This window comes from Chlorocebus sabaeus, chromosome 12 (genome assembly GCF_047675955.1).
Source record: "Chlorocebus sabaeus isolate Y175 chromosome 12, mChlSab1.0.hap1, whole genome shotgun sequence".
Lineage (NCBI taxonomy): Eukaryota > Metazoa > Chordata > Mammalia > Primates > Cercopithecidae > Chlorocebus > Chlorocebus sabaeus.
The window spans coordinates 23,992,445-24,005,146 of NC_132915.1; positions in this window are offsets into that span (position 1 = coordinate 23,992,445).

Here is a 12,702-nt window from a genome sequence, read left to right on the forward strand (position 1 = left end):
AAATGGAGATGTCAGTCCTACCACCATATGGAATTGAATTTTGTTAACAACCTGAATGAGGCTGGAAACAGATTTTGCCCTAGAGTCTCCAGAAAGAAATGTAGGCTGGCCAACACTTTGATTTCAGCCTTGGGAGACTCTCAGCAGGGAAACAGCTAAGCCTGAACTTCTGACTTTTAGAAACAGTGAGATAATGAACGGATGTCACCTAAAGCCACTAAGTTTGTGCTAATTTGTTACTGCAGCAATAGAAAAATAATCCAGGTTCAAAGAATTATTACACAATAACTACACTGATATAGCCACTATCCAAACCAAGAAATAAAATCCTGCTCCAATCGCTAGCCACCCTTCACTTCCCAAATGAACCATCACCTTTACTTCTAACAGTAGAGATTAGTTTTCTTATTTTTTAACATTATATTAATGGAATCAGAGGTATGCATTACGTTAGATTTCATTTATTTCACTTAACATTATGTGTATATGATGCACTCACTATTATATATATATATATACCTATAGTTTGTTGTTTTCATTGTTGTATATTTCATGGTGTGAATATACTTCACATAGCCTCAAATTTCATTCTGGTCTGCTTTATGCTTTCTTCCAATGTGTTAAGACACTTTCAGTTTGTGTGGCTTATTTTAGATCGAACATCAATGATCTCAGGGCAAATAGAAATAAAAAACTAAGGTAGTATCTTCATATTAGGGTTGTCATCAATTTTTATACCTTTAAATAAATGAGGAGTCTCCCAGCCTAGCTGTTTCTTTGAGAAAAACAACATTGTTTCCCAAACTCATCCTGCACCCCAAATCCTATCCAGGGCTGTGGGTGGAGAGGAAGGAAAGAAAGTGTTCGAGAAGGTACCTTAGAGATGGGTAATAAAGAAAGGAACATTACAAAAGAAAAAAGAAAAAAGAAAACTCTAAGAATATTGCTGTTTTATGAAAGATGAGAAACATAGAGATGTTAGGCTTACTTAAAGATTCTTTAAAAACATGTAAAAACATATGGGAAAACCAAACACTTAAATGGAAAAGACATGTAAAATTTAAAAACAAACCATTACTTAAAAGGATAGGAAAAGTTTCTCAGTTGATGTGTTTTACCTCATGTTTTGAAGGACTGAATATTAAAAAGGATTCTAGACACAGACATGTGTGTCATTGGTACATGGCTAACATGTAATTTGGAATATTTTTTGAGAGTTTTTTTCTAGAAATGTAAAAACAAATTGGTAAACATGTATGATGAAGTGATGGAGAGAAAGAACCAATGAAAAGAATAACTTTACAATTACATATTTTGTATTTATATATGTTACTGTCATATGTAGTAATAAAATTCATTTACAAGTAAGACAACCAAGGTCAATATTACATATCTCATCACTAGTTATAGAACCTACTGTGGAAACAATTCTTTGGGTTTAAACTATTCTTTTTTTACCTACTTAGGTGGCAATGTTTTATTTCTTTAGCGATGACAAGGTGGTTTCATTGACATAGACTTGGATTTCTAAATCTCAGTCCTATTAACATTTTAGGCCAGAAAAGTATTTGTTTGGGGGTCTATCTTAGGCATTTCAAAAGTTTTAGCAGCATTCTTGCCTTTCCCTGACCAGATTTTAATATAGTATCCCTCTCCTCAAGTTACATGTACCCTGAGTGGAGAAAATTGCCCCTGTTTGAGAACCACTGGCCTAAATCGTCAATTTTTAAAAGTGTGGCACTAACAGTAGTGTCTTCAAGTGTATTCTTCAAATGCCTGTTACTACAGTGAATCTATGAGCATACAAGATCTTAGAATTATAAAGGACATAGTAATCTAGAAGGGCAGTGTACAGAAACAAATGCGGGATATACAGCCTCTCCTCTCCTGGATCCACATGTGTGCATGTGTATGTGTCTATTGGGGGACGTGTATGAGGTGACTAATGTGAAAAATTATATTCATGGAAACATTTAGTGCTCACCTTCCAGAAATTAGAGCAGAATGGACTGGGTGTGATCTAGTCACTCAGAAACCTTGTGTGTAACTACCAAGCATATTTTACCAGGTGTCAAAGGGAGTATATACTGGCTTTAAAGAATGTATCTATTCTGAAATTTGAAAAGAAACTAAGCAGCAATTGAGTGCTCAATGCAAGGGCCAGATCACTGCCTACTGTTTCCTCTTGGAGTGATTCCACGTAATATTTGCACATTTTAACGACTTTGGATTTGACTAGCTTAAATAATTAGAGGCTGGAGCCAACAATGCAAAAATACTTTCCCAAAATGAACAAAGTAAGCCTGTCATCTATAAGAAAGAATGCTCACAGTTATGGCATACATCCTCCTTAGTTGTTACATAATAGACTGATTCTTTGAATTGTGCTAAAGATTCAACACCACAGCTTCACACGCATAATATCAGACACCAGGGATTCCTTGTGCCTTCTGAACATGCCTAAGATAATGAAAGTTTACGGAAGAAGATAAGATGTCTCTATTGTACTATTTTTTCACTTGCCAGTCTTCTCCGACAAGAGTAAACAGAACACTAAATGAATTGCAGCTATTAATTTCTTTATGAAGGAATAACACTGTAATAAGACCTGCCTTGCTTTATCATCTGAGAGTCCTATTTTTCTGAGATATTCATATGCATGCAATCAAAATCCCTCATTTGGAAATGATCATAAAAGAAGTATCAAATCCATCTCTACATCAAGAATGAAATATGTAAAACCAGCCTAGCTCCTTCTCTTTTTCTCCCCCTCTTATACAGTAATTTAAACATTATTTTTCAGGTATCTAATATACCTCTAAAATTCTGTGCAACTATTCCAATGTTGAAAATAAATAAAATGATCATTCTTGTTTAAAAAAAAAATAGTAAAACAACCTTTAGACCAAATGTGATGCATTATATTGACATAACAAATGTGGACATTAATTAAAGAGCAGCAGAATCCAGCAGAGAAGTTTGCCCTCCATCTGCTTGACCTGAGGTAATAACAATGTTCCATTAACCCAAACTGACAGATTTTCTAGGGTTTGTCTTCATCTCTAAAGTTGCTGTGCCTGGTATGAATAACCATATGTGTGACATCATCCATAACGTGCCATGTGGAATAAAATTAATTGCTTATGCATCCTTTTTTGTTTTTGTTTTTTATTCTGTCTGCCCCCTGATCTCTGCATTCCATGGAGGCCTTTACTCTTTTCCTAGCTCACTGCCCAGGACGTTTTCCTGTACAAAGTACTTAGGCCCGAGATGGCGTCACAGGTTCTGATCACTCATATTTGCCAAAAGGAAATTAGATAAAGCCACAAGACATTCGCACTGAGAAAAGAGTCAACCCAGCAAAAGTGAAATATGGCATAGTAATCCTTAGGATTATTATTCAAGTCAAATATGAAAGCAGAAGTGTGTTAAACACATCATGTTCTGTACAAAAAAAAAAAAAAAAAAAAGAAGAACTTACAGAATTTTCTAAATAATAAATTAGTGGGATGGGGGATCTTGTCCCAGAACTGAAACTTAAATCTTTGAATCTGTTCATATCTAGTATGTAGTAGTTAACCAAGGGAACTGTTTTCCTCTTCCATCTCATTACAGATCAAACATCAAACGCTTTCCACTAGAAGCAGGCACCCAGGAGGCACTTTGTTTTGTCACAATACAGTATTCACAGCCACCCTGATAGGAGTGCTAACTCTCTTGGTAGCCTTAAAGAACAACAGTGCAGTTATTTGTTGTGCTTCTTCCTCTCCTCCCCTGGAATTGTTGCTTCACTGTAATAAGTAACATTCCTTCCAATTATCCAAGCTCCTCAAGTCCGCAGAGCTGACCTCCATGACTTTAGAAAAGACTCACTGTTTAGAGTCATTAATCCAAGATTATAAACATGGAGGGAGATTCATGAGAAAGGCATGAACTCATGGTTCCTGAAGAAAGACAATGGCATGCAGTGTTTTCCCAGAGGCTTTGTGTGTATATGTGCATATGTGTGTATTTTGATTTTAAATCCTTCCTTTTTCCTGCAAGGATTTTTTTTGCCCCTCATCTTTTCAACGGCCATTATTTTCTGGCTTGCTCTTCACTGTGGGCTGGCGGGAGGGGGGCAGCAACACCTATTACAACTGGGATGTCGGGATGGCTTAGCTTTTCTCTGAGTCTTTGCCTGGACAGCAGAATCCAGACGGCAACATTCTGATGGAGCAGTGTGAAAGATGGGCAGATCAGATCTGCAAGTTTTGCAACTAGCCAATGCAAGAATTTAATTGCAAATTGCTTACCTCTCCTGTAAACCCATTTAATGTTTGTTTTTAAATGTTGGAAAGGATAATGATGCACTCTTCATGACTCTGTGTAAGTCAGAACCCCTGAGACATATGCCCATGAATTTAAGGCATTACACTTTGAGTCTAGAGATTATCTTCAAGGTTTTGACGTTCCCTGATGTTTGCCTCTTCTTGAGTTCTACAAAGGCTTTTTTAAAAAAAATTTCTGGAGGAAAAGAAGAAATTGCATAAAATAGACACCTATGGTCCATACTGTTCTATTTATAAGCTAATATGGCAATTAGGAATCTTGAACTCTTTTTTGTGAACTTGATACATATGCAACTCTTTCATCTTCACCAGAAATCATATCAAATCTTCTGAGATCTTTTTGGAAGCCGAAGAGGAACAGTATCCTGAATCTGCGTGGTTTTGTTACTACATTACATAGGAAATTAAAACATTCTTTTTGTTGCTGGAATTGGCCATAGAACAGTCAGCATTCTTTTCCCTTGGTCTGGAACTCTGATGTCAATATGAGCTAAAATATTCTTCCGTCTATCCCCAATCTCTGTTGTTTTTGCTGCCTCCTTATGAAGATTACACTTATGCTTAGCAAATGAAGAAAGGAATTAGTGATGCTCTCTCATTTCCTGTCTTCCCACAGATGGTGATAAATTCAAATTCAGACTCCATTAAACCTGAGTAGAGCAACCCAGCAGGTGGCTGTACTAATGGAAAATCCTGGCTTTGGAATAATGGGAATTATAACCGACAGCTCTTCTACACCACAAAAAAGATGATGTATTCTTATTGACAGTGTCGCATTTGAGTCCAGAAGGCTGATCTGATAGTTCAGTCCTGGCACAACGGAAGCTAAAAGCCCCCTGGGTGTTTTCTTGGCCACACCACTGTAATTTTTGTCATCTGAACTTTCTATTACAATTCATTTTACAAATCTCATATAAGTTGAAGAGAGCAAGAGGAATGAAAGGGAGGGGAAAGAAAAAAGGGGGCCTTTATTTTGCCTACAGGCATACTTTTATTCTTTTTTCTTGGCTTAAAGGACAAATAAAGGTTGACACACAACAGTATTTCTAGCCAATTCGGTATTTTTAATGCTGACATACTTGGCCCAAGTTCTTTTAGTGATCCTAGACAAGCTCATCGGAGGGAGTTTCTGTTTAAAAGATACATAGATTGCCCCGGAGGTGTAATGTCCGAGGTTCCACTAGAATTCTTGCAGGAATCCTACATTTGTATGCATTTTTTTTCTTTCTTTTCTCTTAGCTCCACCTTCCTTTTTAAACTCCAACATGTTATTTACAAAAATATGATTTGGTCACACTGATCTGAAATGGCATCTGGATGTTCAAATATTTAGAACTTCATATTTTCACTAAGCCTCCAAGTCTCTGAAAATATAACAAGCAGTTATCAAAATATTTCATTGTATTCACCATCTGTCAGCAGTTTAAAAATATAATATTAAGATTAATAATCATACTTTGCGCTTACTCATTATAGCATATTTCCTCTTGAGAACTGTTGGTACTTTACAAAACTGGACTGAGTCATTGTCACTTTTTCCCACAAACAATTCTTCTAGGTTTAAAAAAAAAAGTTGGGAAAAATTTTAAAGACAGGTAAAAGCTGGAGATGAGCTGGAGACGCTGACATTTAATTCACTCCACAATGTTTTTCTTCAACTGATTACTTTCACTTACCTTTCATTCTGTAACTTGTTGAGCACGGATCTTTGTTCTAAACAGTTAAGGAGCTTCGACATTCTGCTTTTATTGCCCCAAAATTCAAAGCTTAGAAATCAGCCTGTTAACTAGAAGCAGACCTACTGCCTAGAAACTTTGTGGCATAAAGAAAGGGATCTCAGAAACTTGAAGAAGAGGAATACAGACCAGAAGAGTCTGTAACACCGAGAGATTTGCGCTATTACCATTTTCTTACCAATGATTCCTTGGAAGATATATATACACACACACACACACACACACACAAACACACACATATATGTATATAGCATATACATGTGTGTGTATATACACACACATATATATACAAATATGTATTTAATGGAATATATATACACACACATATATATAATATATATTTAACTGCATATGTAGATGGGTTTCATCTTTTTTAGTTAATTAGCTTGTTTTCATTATGGTATCCTGAATTGAAGAACCGCCCAGGTATATGTGAATGTCTCCACTTGCAAAGTAGACTACAACTCCCCATCACATTGAGGAAGGAGCAAATCACAGCCAGAGAGAAACTCACAGAGAATGTTAGTTCAGGAACAATTATTTAGGACTGTGTATGCTAAAAAATGTGAATACTAAATCAGAAGAACTATGAAATATTGTTATCTTTGAATGGTTTCATTATGTAAAAGCACTAACCCAAATGCACAGATTGTCAGCAAAATCCTGAAAGACTCAGATGAAGTCACAAGGTAAATGGAAGAGAAATTTAATAGATTTCCCTGTTGATATTTTAAAGTCCACCGTTTTTGCCTGCAGGCATAAATTGCTAGGGAACCTTAAATGCCTGATAATACAAAAACTTTAAATGCCTGATAATACACAAATATTATAAATTTTCATTTAGAAGTAGCAATAACATTTATTGACTGCTTAGTAAGTGCTAGGCTAGGTTGATTATATTAAGACTCTTAATATCCTTATTTTTCAACAGAATCAACAGGGACTCTTATGATTTAGGTCCCTTTATCAAAATCACTTTACTTAAATGGGGATTGAATTCAGATCTGACTGGCTTCAAAAACATATTGAAATCTCAATTGTGCAAGGCAGTGATTCTCAAAGTGTGGTTCTTGAACTATAAAATCAACATGCCCTGAAAACTTGTTATAAACGCAAATTCTCAGATCCCAACCCAGACTTATTGAATCAAAAACCCTGGGTTTGGGACCAGCAATCTGATTTTAAAAGCTCTCCAGGGCATTCTGAAGTATACTAATGTTTACGAATCACAGTTGTAGACTGTTGTTATATTTGTATGGGACGAAAGAGAATGCAATGTTTGTAGATAATTTGCATGCACCTTCTATAAATTAGCAAAGCAACATACCAATTAAAAAATATTTAATGAGTAAATTTAGTGAAAACTCCCTAGTATATAGTCAATCATGTAACCAAAAGCAGGAAAGAAAAATAGCACTAACATAATATTAAGGAAGAATGCATCATTCATCTCTACCTAAAGTAATTATCAGTAAAAGGAATGAGGAAGAGCCATTAAGAGATTCAAAGTTAAGAAAAGCATTGATTCGGCCGGGCGTGGTGGCTCAAGCCTGTAATCCCAGCACTTTGGGAGGCCGAGACGGGTGGATCATGAGGTCAGGAGATCGAGACCATCCTGGCTAACATGGTGAAACCCCGTCTCTATTAAAAAATACAAAAGAACTAGCCGGGCGAGGTGGCGGGCGCCTGTAGTCCCAGCTACTCGGGGGGCTGAGGCAGGAGAATGGTGTAAACCCGGGAGGCGGAGCTTGCAGTGAGCTGAGATCCGGCCACTGCACTCCAGCCTGGGCGACAGAGTGAGACCCCGTCTCAAAAAAAAAAAAAAAAAAAAGCATTGATTCAAACTCATATATCTGTATAAATGAACTTTAAAGTGACGATGTATCAATTTGCATAAGAATGGCAATTAAGAAAATATTTAACTAGGCAGAAAAATGTGCTAGGGATTTCATGATTTTTATTTCATTATTAAACTTTGTAAGGAAAACTACAGCTCAGAATCCTACTGCGGATCAGCAGTCACGTTTTGTAACTTGTGATCTCTTGGCCACATCTGATATCAAAGCTCAACATCTGATACCAGGGGAGATCTATAATTGTTATGTGGCCCCAAATGATGTTTCTCACATCTGGAATTCTGTTACCAAGAAATTTAAAAAGAATGAATAGAAAAAAAAAAGTGACATGAAGTAGAGTTAGGGCAAGAGGAATTAAAACAAACTAAAGATCAGGCGTGGTGCTTGCACCTGTAATTCAGGCAGTTTGGGAGGCTGAGACAGGAGAATCACTTGAGCCCAGGAGGTCAAGACCAACCTGGTTAAGATGGAGAGAACCTGTCTCTACAAAAGCAAAAACAAAATTAGCCAGACACAGTGGTGTGCACCTGTAGTCCCAGCTACTTGGGAGACTGAGGCAAATGGATTCCTTAAGCAAAGGGGGTTGAGGCTGCAGTGAGCTGTGATTGCACCACTGCACTGTAGCCTGGACAAGAGAGAAAGACCCTGTCAAAAAAACAAATAAACAAAAAAACACCACCACCAAGAATAATCTGAAGTTGTAAGGAGGCAAGAATTGTAAACCAGCAAAGTAAATCAACTGAGAAAGAAAAAATGAGCAAATAGGTAACGAGAAGCAGAGGAGTTAGAGAGAGAACTGTCGTGCTGTTCAGGAGAGAAAAGTAAAAGTGGAAATACATTTTGTAGAGTGTAACAGAAAAAGGGAAAGAAAGGAGAAGGTAGACTAGTTAGAAAGTTGTATGAATTTAGGAGAGAGATGGTGATGGTCTAGACTTGGTCAGTAGCAGTGGTTATGTAAAAGAACAATGAATTCTAAAGACTTTTTTAAGTGGTGGAGGAAGAGGTATGGGAATCCCAAGTCTTCAGCAGCAGAGATTAGAATAGTGAAGAAAGATGTTGTTGAGAGTTTTCAGCAAAAAATTAAAAAGGGTTGAGATCTTAATAGTCAGGATTCTCCAGAGAAACAGAACAAATAGGATGAATGAATGGATAGATAGATACAGAGAGATGATACACAGAAAGACGATAGATCAACTTATTTTACAAAATTGACTCCTATGATTGTGGAGGCTAGCAAGTTCAAAATCTTTAGGGTAGGCTATCAGACTGGAGATCCACAGAAAACTTAATGTTACAACTCAAACCTGAAAACAATCTGGGGGCAGAATTCTATCTTCTTCCACTGACTGGAGGAGGCCTGCCCGTATTATGAGGGGAATCTGCTTTACTCAAAGCCTACTGATTTAAATGTTAATCTCATCTAATAAATACATCACAGTGGCATCAGACTGGCATTTGACCAAACACTTGGGTATCACTGCTACCTCCCTAAGTTGACTCATAATATTAACCATCACAAATTAGAAATAATGTGTATTATGAGGCAAGTAGTACTATGCTTCACGTAGAGTAAGCACTCAATAAATGTAATTATGACTATTGCGGGGTCAAAGGAGAGGATATTAGGCTCCTCCCTAGTGAAGAGAAGTGGTAAAATATCAAGGATGTTATTGAGAAGTGAGCATCAAGCACAGGCAGATTACCTCCTTCTTCCTGAGCTTCTACTCCCATTGTCAGTACTTATCAGGCTTTATTTTATTCCTCAGTAAACTCCCAGAGAGTCAGGGTGCATTGTAAACATTTTTTTTCCTATGCTCATCCTTTTCTTGCCTTTCAGTAGGATTTAAAATAAAGTCATCTTCTAGGACAATAACCAATGTGTAATGAGAATTATGAGACTTGGATGTTCCCACAGTCATACTCTCATTTTGACTGGATATCCTCTATTGAGACGTTGGATTGACAGCAATAGTCTCAACAGGCTCAACATCTGCACAGCCAACTCCTATATCTCTTAATGTATATAAGTCTCAAGTCAGAAGTTGTTAAATGAGAGACTTCTTGTTCTTGAGAAATACAGAGCCAAATTCACTGAGATTAAAAAAAAGAATGTGTACATATTAAATATTATCAGAAAATATATAAGAGCAAAAGGAATCACTTATGCCTCTACATTGAATCACCTATATTAAAGAACAGCAATATTTTTTTATTTTCAGAAGACAAATAGTTTCATGTTCAACAAGAAGAAATGCATCTTTGCTCTATAACAATTGCAAAAGAAATTCTGTTATAGAAAACTTTTTCCAGCATAGTAATTCATATGGGCTCTAGAACCAAAAATCCAAGAATCTTACTTCCACCAGTTACTATGACTGTGTTTAAATTATTCAGCTTCTTTGTTTCTCTACCTACAAAATGAGGACAAAATGGTACTGAGAAAGAGGAAAGTGGCATCAGACAGTTAGCAGATAGCCTGACACTGAGCTAGGCCTTATTGTTAAACCTGCCTCACAGTCAGGCTGTGGTGTTCTCCCATTGAACACATAATGTCAGACATCGCCAACATCAGACAGTCGGTCTGTGACTGAGATAAAGTGAAGCAAAATCAACGTTACTTCATGATCATATCTGAGCAGAGACAAAAATATTGTGATTGCACAAATTACAATCCTCTCCCAGCTAACATCAAAAACATAAGCTTATTCATCAATTACATCTTAGCCCCTCTTCATTCATACTACGTTCTACATAAAAATTACTATGTCAAATTCTAGAATTCCCTAGGCTTCCTGGCTATGTCCCATCGAGAGAAAAAGTTTGCTTCCTTGAATTTTCACTAAAATCACCCAAGACTAAATTCCCTAAGTCCCTTCCAACACCTTCTTACTCCACAGGGTTTCTTTTTTTTTTTTTTTTAGCTTGTTGACTTTTTTTAGGATTTTAGTTTTTTTTGTTGTAATGCATCAATAAGCCCAATTTTTCATGATTTGGGGTGTATTTATCTTAATCTTTGGCTGCAGGCTGTGGGACTGTTATAAATATTAAATTGATTAAAGTACAGTTTGCATTTAAAACAGCATCTGGCATATAGAAAGTTTAAGCCATCATTACTTTTAAACACAGTCAAAATGCCTCATGGAATGTCAGTATTCATATTTAGGTATGTTTATTTTATTTATTTAACAAATGTATTTTTATTCAGCATCTTCTATATTTTAAACCCATTGCTATGTACATGGATATAAAGAAATGATAGTTTTCCTGTCTTTAAGTTAAACAGTAGACACCTGTGAATTTCCAAGACCATTTAAATTTTCCAGATAACTCCTTACTGTTCTCTGTACCACTGCACACAGATAATTACGCAGCCTCCCTTACCTTCATATGTCTACAGTTCCACAGGCACAGATCTCTGTTACATGGAAATCATCATGGATAGTTGAAGATAACAAGAGGGAATTTCATTGCAAATATAATGTAACCTAAAACAAGACATGAGGGGTCCTTATAAACAAAAATGGCCATCGTCAGAGAGATTACTAACAGATAAGAGCAATTTTCTAGTTTATATAGCCAACTGAGTATATTCCTGCTCATTGGGTATAATTATAAACAGAGACTCTTCCCTGTCAAGCATATCTTGGTTTGGATGGTAAATTTTGCAGGTCCCTTGTTTAGTGGTCATCACTCTTTTTAATATCTCATCTTAAAATTAGGGTCCACTTTTCCATCTCTGCTCTCTCTTTTCCATTACAGGCACCACAAATGACATCAAAAGACCAAGCAAGCAATCACTCTTACAATCTATTATTTAGAACCATTTCATTTCATATTCATCTTAACACGACTTAACCAAAAGATAGGATGGTTGTCCTCCTAGGACAAATATGTTTCAGTACTTCCTGGAATAGTTGGAATAAATGGCAGCTGGATTCTAATACCACAACAATGTTTTATAACACAAGTTTTATTCAATAAAATACTGGTAAATTTTCATCAGTGATATAGTAAGAATACATATAGCATTACTTTCTTGATAATATTGTAGTCCACTATATTACTATAACATAATTTGTTAATATATTAATTTACTGTTCCAAAAATGTTTTAATGATGGCATTTCTATAAATTTCTTTATATTATTTTCTTTTTTTTTCATTATTGCTCCAAAAAAAATGAAATACATTTGCAGAATGTGCAGATTTGTTACATAGATATACATATTCCATGGTGGTTTACTGCACCTATTGCTCCATCCTCTAAGTTCCCTCCCATCACCCCCCAACTATGCAACAGGCCCTGGTGTGTGCCATTCCCCTGTCTGTGTCCATGTGTTCTCAATGTTCAACTCGCTTTTATGGGTGAGAACATACAGGGTTTGGTTTTCTGTTCCTGTGTTAGTTTGCTGAGGATAATGGCTTCCAGCTCCATCCATGTCCATGCAAAGGACATGATCTCATTCCTTTTTATGGCTGCATAGTATTCCATGATGTATATGTACCACATTTTCTTTTCCAGTCTATCATTGATGAGCATTTGGGTTGGTTCCATTACTTTGTTATTGTAAAAAGTGCTGCAATAAACATATAAGTGCATGTATCTTTATAGTACGATAATTTATATTCCTTTGGGTATATACCCAGTAATGGGATTGCTGGGTCAAATGGTATTTCTGGTTCTAGATCCTTGAGGAATCGCCACACTGTCTTGTACAATGGTTGAACTAATTTACATTCCCATCAACAGTGTAAAAGCGTTCCTATTTCTCCACAGCTT